We start from the raw sequence: 17,522 nt of genomic DNA on the forward strand, positions 1-17,522 counted from the left end.
ATAATGCTTACATACCCTACATTACTCATCTCATATGTATATACTATTCTCTATACCATCTACCTCATCTTGGCATCTTGATGTAATTAAATGTATCACTAGCCACTTTAAACAATGCCACTTTATATAATGTTTTCATACCCTACATTACTCATCTCATATGTATATACTGTACTCTATATCATCTACTGCATCTTGTCTCTGCCGTTTGGGCATCACTCATTTATATATTTTTCTGTACATATTCGTATTCATTCCTTTACACTTGTGTGTATAAGGTAGGTGTTGTGAAAATGTTAGGTTATATTACTTGTTAGATATTACTGCATGGTCGGAACTAGAAGAACAAGCATTTCGCTACACTCACATTAACATCTCGCTACACTCGCATTAACATCTCGTTACACTCGCATTAACATCTCGTTACACTCGCATTAACATCTCGCTCCACTCGCATTAACATATCGCTCCACTCGCATTAACATCTCGCTCCACTCGCATTAACATCTCGCTCCACTCGCATTAACATCTCGTTACACTCGCATTAACATCTCGTTACACTCGCATTAACATCTCGCTCCACCCGCATTAACATCTCGCTCCACTAGCATTAACATCCCGTTACACTCGCATTAACATCTCGCTACACTCGCATTAACATCTCGTTACACTCGCATTAACATCTCAATAACTCGCATTAACATCTCGCTCCACTCGCATTAACATCTCGCTACACTCGCATTAACATCTCAATAACTCGCATTAACATCTCGCTCCACTCGCATTAACATCTCGCTCCACTCGCATTAACATCTCGCTACACTCGCAATAACATCTCGTTACATTCGCATTAACATCTCGCTACACTCGCATTAACATCTCGCTACACTCGCATTAACATCTCGCTACACTCGCATTAACATCTCGCTACACTCGCATTAACATCTCGCTACACTCGCATTAACATCTCGCTACACTCGCATTAACATCTCGCTACACTCGCATTAACATCTCGCTACACTCGCATTAACATCTCGTTACACTCGCATTAACATCTCGTTACACTCGCATTAACATCTCGCTACACTCGCATTAACATCTCGCTACACTCGCATTAACATCTCGCTACACTCGCATTAACATCTCGCTACACTCGCATTAACATCTCGCTACACTCGCATTAACATCTCGCTACACTCGCAATAACATCTCGTTACATTCGCATTAACATCTCGCTCCACTCGCATTAACATCTCGCTCCACTCGCATTAACATCTCGCTCCACTCGCATTAACATCTCGCTCCACTCGCATTAACATCTCGCTACACTCGCATTAACATCTCGCTACACTCGCATTAACATCTCGCTACACTCGCATTAACATCTCGAATTAACATCTCGCTACACTCGCGTTAACATCTCGATACACTTGCGTTAACATCTCGCTACACTCGCATTAACATCTCGCTACACTCGCATTAACATCTCGCTACACTCGCATTAACATCTCACATTAACATCTCGCTACACTCGCGTTAACATCTCGCTACACTCGCGTTAACATCTCGCTACACTCGCGTTAACATCTCGCTACACTCGCGTTAACATCTCGCTACACTCGCATTAACTTCTGCTAACCATGTGTATGTGACAAATACATTTGATTTGATTTGATGTTTGGTATCTATCTGAAACTTGTTCTCTGAGGATAGCTATGATGCTATCTGTATGGATTATTATCTCTGTGGTAACTTGTATCTGGACAGGGTAAACTCTGAATTACTCTATGCAAAAAGATTTTATGGTCCTCTCAGTAACTCTTATTTGCACAAGCTTTTCAATGCTGTGACACCCTGTGGAGATTGGGCCTTGGTCAGGTTACACTGAACATTTGGTATTGTTTGATTGGTCAATGGTGGTTCATTTTGGGTTGAAAGGTTACACCTTCAGATGTTATAAATGGAATCAAATGCCTTTGTTCTTACTCTTATCCTGAATCCAGTCCATGGAGGAAGGTTGTATGATCAACGATCATTTCCGAGGCTTCTAGGCATCTCTTTGTTCATGCTTTGTCCTCTATGTTAACCTTAGGATCTACAGTTGGAAGTTTACATACACCTTAGCCAAATACATTTCAACTGATATTTTCACAATTCCTGCCATTTAATCCTAGTAAAAATTCCCTGTCTTAGGTCAGTTAGGATCACCACTTCATTTTAAGAAAGTGAAATGTCAGAATAATAGTAGAGAGAATTATCTTTTTCAGCTTTTATTTCTTTCATCACTTTCCCAGTGGGTCAGAAGTTTACATAAACTCAATTAGTATTTGGTAGCATTGCCTTTAAATGGTTTAACTTGGGTTAAACATTTCAGAAAGCCTTCCACAAGCTTCCCACAATAAGTTGGGTGAATTTTGGCCCATTCCTGCTGACAGAGCTGGTGTAACTGAGTCAGGTTTGTAGGCCTCCTTGCTCGCACACACTTTTTCAGTTCTGCCCACACATTTTCTATAGGGTTCAGGTTAGCGCTTTGTGATGGCCACTCCAATACCTTGACTTTGTTGTCCTTAAGCCATTTTGCCACAACTTTGGAAGTATGCTTGGGATGTTTGTCCATTTGAAAGACCAATTTGCGACATAGCTTTAACTTCCTGACTGATGTCTTGGGATGTTACTTCAATATATCCTCATAATTATCCTTCCTCGTGATGCCATCTATTTTGTGAAGTGCACCAGTCCCTCCTGCAGCAAAGCACCCCCACAACATGATGCTGCCACCCCCGTATTTCACAGTTAGGATGGTGTTCTTCGGCTTGCAAGCCTCCCCCTTTTTCCTCCAAACACAACGATGGTCATTATGGCCAAACCGTTCTATTTTTGTTTCATCAGACCAGAGGATATTTCTCCAATAAGTACCATCTTTGTTCCCATGTGCAGTTGCAAACCGTAGTCTGGCTTTTTAATGGCAGTTTTGGAGCAGTGGCTTCTTCCTTGCTGAGTGGCCTTTCAGGTTATGTCGATATAGGACTAATTTTACTGTGGATATCGATACGTTTGTACCTGCTTTCTCCAGCATCTTCACAAGGTTGCTGTTGTTCTGGGATTGATTTGCACTTCTGCACCAAAGTACATTCATCTCTAGGAGAAAGAGCACGTTTCCTTCTTGAGTGGGATGATGGCTGTGTGGTCCCATGGTCTTTATACTTGCGTACTATTGTTTGTACAGATGAATGTGATACATTAATGCGTTTGGAAATTGCTCCCAAGGATGAACCAGACTTGTGGAGGTATACAATTTTTGGGCTGATTTCTTTAGATTTTCCCATTATGTCAAGCAAAGAGGCACTGGATTTGAAGGTAGGCCTTGAAAGACAGCCACAGGTACACCTCCAATTGACTCAAATGATTTCAATTAGCCTATCAGAAGCTTCTAAAGCCATGACATAATTTTCTGGAAGCTGTTTCCAAGCTGTTTAAAGGCACAGTCAACGTAGTGTATGTAAACTTCTGACCCACTGGAATGGTGATACAGTGAATTATAAGTGAAATAATCTCTCTGTAAACAATTGTTGGAAAAATTACTTGTGTCATGCACAAAGTAGATGTCCTAACCGACTTGCAAAACTATAGTTTGTTATTAACAAGAAATTTGTGGAGTGGTTGAAAAACTAGGTTTAATGACTCCAACTTAAGTGTATGTAAACTTCCGACTTCAACTGTATAAAATATTACTGGCCACTATGCACACACAAGTTCGAGTCTGCCGCACACACACATACACACACACACACACACAAACACACAAATGCTAGCGCACAAACGTTAACAAGCGTGAGCTCACATACACTCACTTAAACATTTACACACCGACCCACCCACACACACACACACACACACACACTCACTCACTGTAACATTTACACACACAAAACCACACGAACACACACACACAAGCTTACACACATACTCACTTAAACATTTACACCCACATGCCTTATTACTAGGTTTTGGCCTTTCTAGGGAGTTTTTCCTAGCCACCGTGCTTCTACACCTGCATTGCTTGCTATTTGGGGTTTTAGGCTGGGTTTCTGTACAGCACTTTGAGATAACAGCTGATGTACGAAGGGCTATATAAATACATTTGATTTGATTTGATGTGCACGCAGACACGCACGCAGGCACTCACACAAGCAAGCACAGAGGTTAGCAGCAGCAAATGCCAGCCTGTGCCTGAGCTAGAATAACAAAGAGAGAGTGAGTATGTAACGTTTCTTGTTTTGTTTGGGTTTCATGGTCGTGCGTCATGTTCACTTCCTCTGGTGGAGCAGCTCTTCTCTTCAGCCCACTCATGGCTCCTAGCATTGGGAAGGCTACAGAAACAACAGACACTCACACATGCACCCACCCACACATAGCCATTGTACACCATTTCACAGTCTGTCTCTCTCTGTCTGCCTCTCGCTGTCTTTCTCTGCCTCTCGCTGTCTTTCTCTGTCGCTCTCTGTCTCTCTCTGTCTCTCTCTGTCTCTCTCTCTCTCTGTCTCTCTCTCTCTGTCTCTCTCTGTCTCTCTCTCTCTGTCTCTCTCTCTGTCTCTCTCTCTGTCTCTCTCTGTCTCTCTCTGTCTCTCTCTGTCTCTCTCTCTGTCTCTCTCTCTGTCTCTCTCTGTCTCTCTCTCTGTCTCTCTCTCTGTCTCTCTCTGTCTCTCTCTCTCTCTGTCTATTCTCGTAGTTCTTTTTCTTATTTTTTCCTTGACATAATCAAATATCTCAAGCATAGATTGGTAACTTTTTTTTCTAATTTGGCGCACAGAAACTAGAGGCCATGAGTAAATTGGTCCAAAAAAATGGCACCGATTGGCCTATTGGCTATTATAAGGTCCAACAAACACCCTTTGCTATGTACGCCTAGTTAAATAAAGGTTTGATTAAAATCTTGACTTAGTTAAAGAAAAGCTCAGGGATTGGTTAAGAGATGGCTGAGTTATTGATGAATCTGTATATCTGATTATACATGTCCATTTACATTCCTTTGTAAACCCACTCCACAGAGGCCTATCAGGTTAATGAAGCATGTTATGCTTGGCACTGATATCTTAAAAAATAAGGAACCAATTTACTTGTGACTATGCAACGCTAATGCTTAAAATAGCCATAGAAAGTATTATTCTCATGGACTAAAAGTCAGATTCACTCCAAATGTGGTGTTGACTCAAATGTTGTGTGCAAATTTGTTTACATCACTGTTAGTGAGCATTTCTCCTTTACCAAGATAATCCATCCATCTGACTGTTGTGGCATACCAAGAAGCTGATTAAACCGCATGATCATTACACAGCTGCACCTCGTGCTGGGGTTTGTGGAAAAAGAGACCAGAGATGGCAGAATGGAGTCCTTGAGTTGGGGTGTAGGGTTTGAGAATAGCCTGAAGGTAGGGAGGGGCAGTTCCTCTTGCTACTCTTTAGGCAAGCACCATGGTCTTGTAGTGGATGTGAGCTTCGACTGGAAGTCAGTAGAGTGTCAGGGTGACATGGGAGAAATTGGGAAGGTTGATAACCAGGAGGGCTGCAGCATTCTGGATAAGTTGCAGGGGTTTGATGGCACAAGTGAGAAGCCCAGCCAACAGCGTGTTGCAGTAGTCCAGACGGGAGATGCCAAGTGCCAAGATTAGGACCTGTGCCGCTTCCTGTGTGAGGTAGGGTCGTACTCTACGGATGTTGAAGAGCATGAACCTGCAGGAGCGAGTCACTGCTTTGATGTTTGCAGAGAACGACAGGGTGTTGGCCAGGGTCACACCAAGGGTCTTTGCACTCTGGGAGGGTGACACTGGGGAGTTGGCAATCATGACGGAGAGGTTTTTGAGCAGGCAGGCCTTCCCCAGATGGAAGAGCAGCTCCGTCTTTTCGCAGTTGAGCTTGAGGTGGTGGGCCGACATGCAAGCTGAGATGTCTGCTTGTCATTGGAAACGACTAGGGAGTTTTTTTTGTATAAAAATAAATGGAATAGAGCTAAGCACTGGCAAAATCCTATAGGAAAACCTGATTCAGTCTGCTTCCAACAGTGGGTGATACATTTTCAGCAGGACAATAACCTAAACACAAGACAAAATATACACTGACTTGAAAATCTATGGCAAGACGTGAAACTGGGTGTCTAGGAATGATCAACAACCAACTTGACAGAGCTTGCAAATATTGTACAATCCATATATGCAAAGCTCTTAGAGACTTACCCAGAAAGACTCACTGCTGCAATCGCTGCCACATTGATATTAGTGTATTTTGTGTAGATCGTTGACATAAAATAAAGGCAATTAAATACATTTTATTCCCAACTTGAAACACAACAAATGTGGAACAAGTAAAGGGGTGTGAATGCTTTCTGTTTGCTTTCTGTTTGCACTGCTTTCTGTTTTCTGTTTGCACTGTATGTAATGTTTATGGGGCGGCAGTGTAGCCTAGTGGTTAGAGCATTGGACTAGTAACCGAAAGGTTGCAAGTTCAAATCCCCGAGCTGACAAGGTACAAAATCTGTCGTTCTGCCCTTGAACAGGCAGTTAACCCACTGTTCCTAGGCCGTCATTGAAAATAAGAATTTGTTCTTAACTGACTTGCCTAGTAAAATAAAGGTAAAAAAAATAAAAATAAAATTAAAAAAATAAATCATCTGCAATCATCTCCTCATGAACCATATGTAACTATAGATATATGTTAGCACATATGCTAATGTTAAAAATAATTTCAAAAGTCTTCTTCACATGAACCATAAGTCAGATTGACTCCAGATTTGGTATATAGACTCAATGAATTAGCTTATAATGAATTTGAGAATGATTAGTTGCTGCATTCAAAGTCAGACACGCTACACCACTAGATGGCACCATATCACACCAGGGCTATGACAACAGAACCGATGGACATGGGGCCATGAACTGTGGTAGTTAAGCCTTATGTACATGTCATTAGAAGCTGTGTGAATATAGGTAACTGCAACCTTAGATGGCTGCACCAAACCAGTTGGTGGCACTATAGATGTCATTGGCACCAGTGTCACCATATGATACAAGAGCAATAAGTATTTATCATGTGGACTTTGTCTCGTACAAATTAATGTTAGATATAAATGATGTAGACAAACAATGTGAAATGTCGTGATTACTTATCTGTATAATCACATATTGTTGCCCTATTATGTGGTCTGAATGTAGTGAAAAGTGGATATTTTATCCAGGAAAATTAGAAACCAGAAGTCCATGCCGATTGTGCAGTCAGTGTATTACAGCTGTGAAAGTCTATTGTATTTTGGTATGCTAATGTATTTTGGAATGCTAATGTGGAGTGTACCAATTGAGATATAAATCATGTACACAAACAGATTTTCACAAAATGAAGTCCCAGAATTCATTAATCAAATTGAACCCAGAATTAGTAAATGAATTAACATTAAGTCATGACTTTATAAATGACTACCTGCTACATTCAAAGATAATCCAACCTACAGCACTAGTTTAAATGTCACTTGCGTCATCCTTGTGGTATTGAGAAATCAACATGGTAATGCTTTCACTGATTGCACATAAAGGAAGATAGTTCCTACATGATAGAGTGCTTGCTTTGTTATCCAACTGATCTTGCATTCTTTCTGTCAAAATGTGAACCCGTTCATTGCTGTTTGCAGCTCTATTTTTTATTTGTGTTTTCACTATTTTTCTTCCTCTCCCTCAATTAGAGATAGTGGAAAAAGGCAAATCACGTCGATGGGACATCATTGATCAGCATTGTGAGGCTTGGTTTACCTGGTAAGGCGGTGTGGGACTCCCGGTGGTGAGTCAAGGTCTGTGCAGACACGTTCGCTATCGTCAGAAGTACAGTACGGGACAGGACAGAGATGACCAAGGAAACACACAATAACAAGGGACAACTTCCTATTCACACCTGGAAAGAAGAAAGGGTGGATAAGTTTAAGTAAGACTGGACTAATATACTATAGTACACGAACATACACATTTAGGCAAGGTATAGACAGTCAAGTGTGTACATACAAACAGAGAGTAAGTGGGAGAGAGAGAGCGAACAATGTTCTCATCCAAAAGATTTCCCCTTACTGAGCACAGTCCAAAAACCTTGTGTTCCATTTCCCTCCCAGAAGTTAGAAAGAAACAAACATTTAATTTTCACATGTATATGAACATGTATTAAAACAGGAAGCCTAATGGTTACAGCGTTGGACTTGTAACCGAAAGGTTGCAAGATCGAATCCCTGAGCTGACAAGATAAAAATCTCCTGCTCCTGCTCCTGAACAAGGCAGTTAACCCAATGTTCCTAGGCCATCATTGAAAATAGAATTTGTTCCTAACTGACAAATGTTTATTTTATTTTAAAAGTGTATTAAGGTTACTTTCACTTCAGCCAGCCCAGTTCCCTGGTGGCATGTTGTGTTGTGTTGTGTGGGTTGTTGTCTGGTATTGTAGTCAAATGAAATTGTATTTGTCACATGCTTCGTAAACAACACGTGTAGACTAACAGTGAAATGCTGAAATACGGGCCCTTCCCAACAATGCAGAGTGAAAGCTAATAGAGAAATAACAGAAAAGTAATGTAATAATATTTGCACAATGAATAATGATAACTTGGCTATGTACACAGGGTACCAGTACCAAATCGATATGCAGGGGTACGAGGTAGATACAGTATCTACATATAACTATATATATATAGATAATTAACAGTAGCAGCAGTGTATGTAAAAAAATATGCAGATGCAGATAGAGTCAATGCAGATAGAGTCAATGCAGATAGAGTCAATGCAGATAGAGTCAATGCAGATAGAGTCAATGCAGATAGTCCGGGTAGTTATTTGATTACTATTTAACTAACTATTTAGCAGTCTTCTGGCATGGCGGTAGAAGCTGTTCAGGGTCCTGTTGGTTCCAGACTTGGTGCCGCTTGCCGTACGGTAGAAGAGAAAATGACTTGAGTGGCTGGAGTCTTTGACAATTTTTAAGGCCTTCTTTTGAAGGTCCTGGACGCCAGGGAGCTCGGCCCAAGTGATGTTCTGGGCCGTGTGCACTCCCCTCTCTCCCCTCTTGCGGTCGGATGCCAGGCAGTTGCCATACCAAGCGGTGATGAAGCCGCAATGCTCTCAATGGTGCTGCTGTAGAACTATTTGAGGATCAGCGGGCCCATGCCAAAACCTTTCAGCCTGCTGAGGGGGAAAAGGCATTGTCGTGCACTCTTCACAACTGTGTTGGTGTGTGTGGACCATGATACATCTTTAGTGATGTGGATGCCGAGGAACTTGAAGCTCTCGATCTGCCCCACTACAGCCCTGTCGATGGGGGAGTGCTCGGCCCTCCGTTTCATGTAATCCACGACCAGCTCCATTGTCTTGCTGATGTTTAGGGAGAGGTTCTTGTCCTGGCAACTCACTGCCAGGTCTCTGACATCTTCCCTATAGGCTGTCTCATCGTCGTCAGTGATCAGGCCTACCACCGTCGTGTCATCAGCTAAATGTATGTTGGTGTTCAAGTCGTGAGTGAACAGGGAGTACAGGAGGGGACTAATCACACACCCCTGAGGGGACCCGGTGTTGAGGATCAGCGTGGCGAATATGTTGTTGCCTGCCCTCACCACCTGGGGGAATCCTGTCAGGAACCAGTTGCAGAGGAAGGTGTTCAGTCCCAGAGTCCTTAGCTTAGCCCCTCCCCCCAGTGATCTACCCATACAGCTGACATTACTTACATAATTTTCCCCATTGACAGTGATGGCCCATGAGGGAATCAAATACATACTGCTTGATAGCACCAGGCTCTAACCCAGTGAGCCATTGGAACCAGAGTGAAGTTAGACAAGTTGCACTGAGTTCATCAATATTAATCCCATCCTATCTGAGAGACAGCCATCCTATTCTACTCCAGACAGATCTATCTCATCCTAGAGAGCATGGTACACTGGCCCATCCTCAATCCCATTCCCATCCTCTCCCACTTCACAAGACGGCTCACTTTCCCTTGAACCCCCCCCCCCCCACAATTAAATAGAACAAGAGCCCCAGGAAGAGAATCCTTACGTTGACAGTCTCTGTGTTTCTGATTCCAACTTGGCTCATCTCTCTTGCAGTAGGAATACGACAGATGGTTGTTAGCATGCACCCAGCATCACCCTGTGAACTGTTGTCTCATCCTCTTTCTCTACTGCAGTGATCTTAAATACGCGACTCTGAGGACAGACTCACAGTCATGCTGTTTGCCTGGTCTTCACGCGCCAGGCGACGTGTGTTTACCTCACACACTCCTCCTCGCTTGCAACCTGAGAGATCATACACCCTGTGTGTTTCAGGCTTTCACGTGAGCAGCTGTTAAACATGCTGCAGTACTGTAGGTAGAGTAGTTTATACAGTGGGGACAACTATTGTATTTTTTTACAGGAAATCTCATGAATTTACAATCTCTCTCTCTCTCTCTCTCTCTCTCTCTCTCTCTCTCTCTCTCTCTCTCTCTCTCTCTCTCTCTCTCTCTCTCTCTCTCTCTCTCTCTCTCTCTCTCTCTCTCTCTCTCTCTCTCTCTCTCTCTCTCTCTCTCTCTCTCTCTCTCTCTCTCTCTCTCTCTCTCTCTCTCTCTCTCTCTCTCTCTCTTTCTTTCTCTTCTCTGTCCAATCTCTCTTTCTCCCTTCATCTCTCTCTCTCCTCTCTCCCTTCATCTCTTTCTTTCTTTCTCTTCTCTGTCCAATCTCTCTTTCCCTCTCCTCTCTCTCTCTATCCCTCTCTTTCTCCCAAAGAAGAAAAGAGGAATTGATCTCTCACTGCCGTAGAGTTGCAAAAGAAAGCTTGTTTGCACTTCCAGACTCCTTGGAGGATGACTCCAAATATGCTGTTGCCTTAGATGACTTGGTTTGGATGCTTGTTTACTTGACAGCTCATTGTAAATGAACACACTAGGTATATCAGTGACAGACATGAACTGCAACCCCATGCAAACCCTAGTGTGACATTAGGTGTACAGACATCAAATTGCAAACCTTTCTAGTGACAGTAGCTACTGGAGTAACTCTTCTGATGACTACATACTGTAAGTTCACACAAATAACTCCAGATGAGGTTATATTGGAGAACCGCAGTCCAATGCACTAGATTCTACATATGGTTATGTTTTTATATGGAAGAGCAAAGGAGTATCACAAATACCAGCAGTATGTCTTTGGGTAGCCGATATCATACATCGAGAAAGAAAAATACACAGCAGGTCTATATTACTGAGAGGTTAGCCAGGATAGTTAATGATAATGTTCGCTTAGCACATCATTAATCAGACTCAGCAGGCAGCCTCCCCTAGAGTAGTCTAAAACACACGCGCACGCACGCACACACACACACCATGGGATCATACACTGGAATCACCCTGTGTAAATAGAGATGTATGCGATGACCCGGTGTGACTTCCTCTCCCTCTAGTAAGTGATCTTCACCCCCAGGGGCTCTTTACTTCACGCTGCATCAATATAATATTATTATCAACCCACCAGGCCTCCATGGGATAATTTCATGGGATAATATCACCCCCCATCACTACGCCTCCAGCAGAGAGACCACACAGGGTAGGCCTACAGAGAGTGAGTAGGTGAAGAAAACATAGTCTACCGTTCGTTCACCGTTTGTTCATTTGCTGATGGAGCAGTGTATTTTAGGGACCACCCCGTCGGTGGGTGCCTGACTGCTGACATTTTCACCCGTTTCTACATGTAGAATCGTTTTGCACAAGGCTGGCTAATTATGGAAGGCACTCTGTTTAGAGGTGCTAAGTACTCTCGGCAGGCAAACACTACCAGTGTGTCTGAGCTTTAAGATGTGTATTAGGCCTAGTACTTCCTTCCCGTGACTGTAATTTACTTTCTGCAAGGTGCCAGACCATCAAGCTATGGGTACAGACCAGTAACCTATTTTCCTGCTTATCAGTATGAAGAGAGAGGGAGAATGACAGAGAGAGGGAGGGAGAGGGAGAGAAGGGGGAAGAGAGAGAGGGGGGGTGTAAAGAGAAGGAGGGAAAGGGGAGAGGGAGAATGACAGAGAGAGGGAGGGAGAGGGAGAGAAGGGGGAAGAGAGAGAGAGAGGGGGGATATAAAGAGAAGGAGGGAAAGGGGAGAGGGAGAATGACAGAGAGAGGGAGGGAGAGGGAGAGAAAGGGAGAGGGAGAGAGAGAGAGAGAGGGGGGGGGTAATAGAGACCAAAGACATTACATCATTGCCCTACCTGCTGCAGTGGCTGTTTCGACACAGTAACCAGTTAGCTACCTCTGCTCGCACGCACACACACACACACACACACACACACACAGCACAGTGACAAATGAGGTGACAAAGGCAACATGACAAATAGAAGACCATCAGCAAAGACTTGGCTCTCCTGAGAACAACACCAGGCTTTGCATGGCAATATTTTTACACTGAGTCAATGTGCTGGAGAACATAGTAGGATACAGTCGACCATTTGATGTATAAATATATATAGAAATACATCGAGTAGATTTTTGGAGGTTTCAGCTGACACACACACATACACACAGCCACATACGCACACACATTGTAACATTTAATCCTTGGTTTGCCAAATAGTCAAACTGAAAGACAGCTTCAGAGGGTCTAATTGCTGTCTTGTTTCAGCTAACTCTCTCACACACACACACACACACACACACACACACACACACACACACACACACACACACACACACACACACACACACACACACACACACACACACACACGTGTTCTGAGCTGGGGGCTGTGGGCCTCTCTTTAGGTCCAATCCACTCCCCATTGATTGGTTATGTGTGTGCCTGCCTCTATGCTGCTTCAGAGGGGGGCTGGGTGACTGAGAGGAAAGAGGCTAAACGAATAGTTCATCAGAAATGTCACTGCTGATTCCACTCATGGGAGGGCTGGATGAAGGTAGAGAGGGAGGGACAGAGACAGAGACAGAGACAGAGAGAGAGAGAGAGAGAGAGAGAGAGAGAGGGAGAGAGAGAAGCCTAATCGATACTCAGTGCTCAGGCATTTTGTGTGTGACGGGGATGAAGGACATATTAGCAGAAGTGAAATCTGCCTGAATGTCAACAACCACCTGGAACAGTTCAACATGAAGGGAGTTGTTACAAAATATATAACGAGAAGACTAAGGCTACATCTGAAATGGCACCCTAATCCCTACATAGTGCACTCCTTTCGACCGTGACCTAAATAAGTAGTGCACTTACATAGGACATAGGTTGCCAAAGGGAAAAAAAAACATACCTGCAGCGAACCGTAAGAAATGATCCACCTGCTCCGTCTGATCTGAACCTAGAGGGAGTCGTGTGTGTTCTGTCCTCCCCCATACACCAACGAGAGAGAATCCTGGCTGGGTTGTGTGCGTCTAGACAGTCTCCTTCACTGTCATTTTGGCACAGACCGTGTGTGTCTCCCCCCCAACACACACACTCAAAAGGCCCTCTCAATGCCAAAACATAAAATGTAGAAACAGTATGCTGCTGTGATAAAACATACCTTGTTTGGCTACAACTACATGATCCTCAATAATTATGCCAAACACAAACATTGAAACAGAAGGCAGTAAATGAGAGGGTGTGAGAAAGAACGAGAGAGAGAGAGAGAGAGAGAGAGAGAGAGAGAGAGAGAGAGAGAGAGAGATGAGAGGGCTTGAGAAAGAACATCAGCAGATAGAGAGAGAGATTGATGAGAAAGGAGAGCAGCAATATGCCAGTGCTTCCTGTAGCTGTCACAGCTAGCTCGGTAGCTCCCCTACAGAGAGAGATAGAGATTCTTCACATGCCAGAGAAACAGGCAGAGTGACGCAGCATCTTTGCAGCTTCATACATAAGAAATATACACAGAAATATATCACACAGAGGGGGAGAGAGAGCGAGACATACATTGTGAGTGAGAGAGAGAGAGACTTACCTGGTGAGAGAGGAAGGAGAAGAGGTTAACCGTTTTCCTTTCAGCACACAGAGGAGAAAAAAAACACTTCCAGAGACCTAGAGAAAGATCGAGAGAGAGAGAGTGAGAGAGAGAGAGAGGGGTGTCATAATTACAGAAGTATAATGCTACCCTGTCCTCTTTGTTTCCTCACAACTGCAGATGGTGCGGTGGCATAGACCAGCCTGGTAACTGGTTAGCAACATCTCACACTGAGAGCAGCCATGCTTTCACAGACACACACACGCCAAGGACACTGCCCACAGCATGATAGTGACAGCACACAGAGGAGACTGACTAGTAAGTAGGTTGTCCTGGTTCTGGTATGTGAACGGATGGCTTTCAGAGCCACTAATCATCCCTGTACCCACAGTGAACACAGCCCCAGTCAGGCTGCAGCAAGGTTCATATAACCAGACCCTAACAAGGCCCCAGGGCACAAGGACATCCATCCCCTTAGCTAGGGACAACCCACATGCACCGGCCCCAGACACCCAATTAGCCTCTTCAGATGGGTATGCTCCCTCTAAGCAGGGGATGCACTGCTCCATGTGTGTCCATGTGAGGGTGTATCATGTGAATGAGAGGGGCTACCGGAGGATATAATCAAGTCAAGGTCAGAATATAATGTATGTAAAAGTATATGAATGTTGCAAACTACTCTCCCCCTAGATTTGCCTGATGACTCAAACTGAATTATTTCGCTGCTCTATGTTCGCTTCGTACTGCCATCGTTGCAGTAATTTGTGGTAACGTCAAAATGAGAGGTGTTGTACAAAAGTCATCAGCAATTGGATCGTCTCTAACCAATCAGAGTATCAAAGCCAATGACACATTTTCCAAACACTGCTTTACCCCATGTGTGTTCTGGTTCTGTCCCAACCCATCGGTTTCTGGGGAACAATCAGAGGTACTCAGATCAAGACTCATTGCAGAGAAGACACTAACATATGTGAGCGTGGCGTGGCGTTTGGGTAGCCTAGATGGCTCAAAGGGTCAAAATGCTATCCAAAGACAACGGAGAGTATATGTCAGTTAGTCAGATAACGGAGAGTATATGTCAGTTAGTCAGATAACGGAGAGTATATGTCAGCTAGTCAGATAACGGAGAGTATATGTCAGTTAGTCAGATAACGGAGAGTATATGTCAGTTAGTCAGATAACGGAGAGTATATGTCAGTTAGTCAGATAATAGAGAGTACATGTCAGTTAGTCAGATAACTGAGAGTACATGTCAGTTAGTCAGATAACGGAGAGTACATGTCAGTTAGTCTCATAACGGAGAGTATATGTCAGTTAGTCAGATAACGGAGAGTATATGTCAGTTAGTCAGATAACGGAGAGTACATGTCAGTTAGCCTCATAACGGAGAGTACATGTCAGTTAGTCTCATAACGGAGAGTATATGTCAGTTAGTCAGATAAAGGAGAGTATATATCAGTTAGTCAGATAACGGAGAGTATATATCAGTTAGTCAGATAACGTAGAGTATGTCAGTTAGTCAGATAACGGAGAGTATATGTCAGTTAGTCAGATAACGGAGAGTATATGTCAGTTAGTCAGATAACGGAGAGTATATGTCAGTTAGTCAGATAACGGAGAGTATATGTCAGTTAGTCAGATAACGGGGAGTATATGTCAGTTAGTCAGATAACGGAGAGTATATGTCAGTTAGTCAGATAACGGAGAGTATATGTCAATTAGTCAGATAACGGAGAGTATATGTCAGTTAGTCAGATAACGGAGAGTATATGTCAGTTAGTCAGATAACGGAGAGTATATGTCAATTAGTCAGATAACGGAGAGTATATGTCAGTTAGTCAGAAACCTGAGATTATATGTCAGTTAGTCAGATAATGGAGAGTATATGTCAATTAGTCATATAACGGAGAGTATATGTCAGTTAGTCAGAAACCTGAGATTATATGTCAGTTAGTCAGATAATGGAGAGTAAATGTCAATTAGTCATATAACGGAGAGTATATGTCAGTTAGTCAGATAACGGAGAGTATATGTCAGTTAGTCAGAAACCTGAGATTATATGTCAGTTAGTCAGATAACGGAGAGTATATGTCAATTAGTCAGATAACGGAGAGTATATGTCAGTTAGTCAGAAGCCTGAGATTATATGTCAGTTAGTCAGATAATGGAGAGTAAATGTCAATTAGTCATATAATGGAGAGTATATGTCAGTTAGTCAGATAACGGAGAGTATATGTCAGTTAGTCAGAAACCTGAGATTATATGTCAGTTAGTCAGATAATGGAGAGTAAATGTCAATTAGTCAGATAATGGAGAGTATATGTCAGTTAGTCAGATAACGGAGAGTATATGTCAGTTAGTCAGATAACGGAGAGTATATGTCAGTCAGATAACGGAGAGTATATGTCAATTAGTCAGATAACGGAGAGTATATGTCAATTACTCAGATAACGGAGAGTATATGTCAGTTAGTCAGATAACGGAGAGTATATGTCAGTTAGTCAGATAATGGAGAGTACATGTCAATTAGTCAGATTACGGAGAGTATATGTCAGTTAGTCAGATAACGGAGAGTATATGTCAGTTAGTCAGATAATGGAGAGTACATGTCAATTAGTCAGATAACGGAGAGTATATGTCAGTTAGTCAGATAATGGAGAGTACATGTCAATTAGTCAGATAACGGAGAGTATATGTCAGTTAGTCAGATAACGGAGAGTATATGTCAATTAGTCAGATAACGGAGAGTATATGTCAGTTAGTCAGATAACGGAGAGTATATGTCAGTTAGTCAGATAACGGAGAGTATATGTCAATTAGTCAGATAACGGAGAGTACATGTCAGTTAGTCAGATAACGGAGAGTATATGTCAGTTAGTCAGATAACAGAGAGAGTATATGTCAGTTAGTCAGATAACGGGGGGGGGGATATGTCAGTTAGTCAGATAACGGAGAGTATATGTCATTTAGTCAGATAACGGAGAGTATATGTCAGTTAGTCAGATAACGGAGAGTATATGTCAGTTAGTCAGATAACGGAGAGTATGTCAGTTAATCAGATAACGGAGAGTATATGTCAGTTAGTCAGATAACAGAGAGTATATGTCAGTTAGTCAGATAACGGAGAGTTTATGTCAGTTAGTCAGATAACGGAGAGTATATATCAGTTAGTCAGATAACGGAGAGTATATGTCAATTAGTCAGATAACGGAGAGTATATGTCAGTTAGTCAGATAACGGAGAGTATATGTCAGTTAGTCAGATAACGGAGAGTATATGTCAATTAGTCAGATAACGGAGAGTATATGTCAATTAGTCAGTGAGGTGTCCAGTCCAGTCTGCCCGTCCGTCTGTCCAACACTATTAGCAGATTAAGACCAGACTTGTTAATGAAAGCAGGCTGACCAGTAACTTAATGAACTGCAAGCTGATTGGCTGTGACTCAGTCCAGTTAGGCAGTCCAGGGGCCCCGTAGAGCATGGAGCTCACGAACTGACTGACTGGACATGTGTCCCAAATTGCACCCTATTCCTTATATAGTGCACTACTTTCAAACAGGTCTCATATGGCTCAC

The 17,522-nt window shown here is 42.9% G+C and overlaps 1 protein-coding gene across 1 annotated transcript in view; it reads right to left on the reverse strand.

Moving 5' to 3' along the window:
• map2 (microtubule-associated protein 2) overlaps window positions 1–17,522 on the reverse strand; it is a 123,303-nt gene that overhangs the window by 64,724 nt on the left and 41,057 nt on the right. Inside the window, 1 exon segment of the mRNA XM_031797558.1 lies at window positions 13,949–14,025. The gene's annotated coding sequence lies outside the window, so the exon portion shown is untranslated.

Source organism: Oncorhynchus kisutch, linkage group LG2 (genome assembly GCF_002021735.2).
Source record: "Oncorhynchus kisutch isolate 150728-3 linkage group LG2, Okis_V2, whole genome shotgun sequence".
Taxonomy (NCBI): Eukaryota; Metazoa; Chordata; class Actinopteri; order Salmoniformes; family Salmonidae; genus Oncorhynchus; species Oncorhynchus kisutch.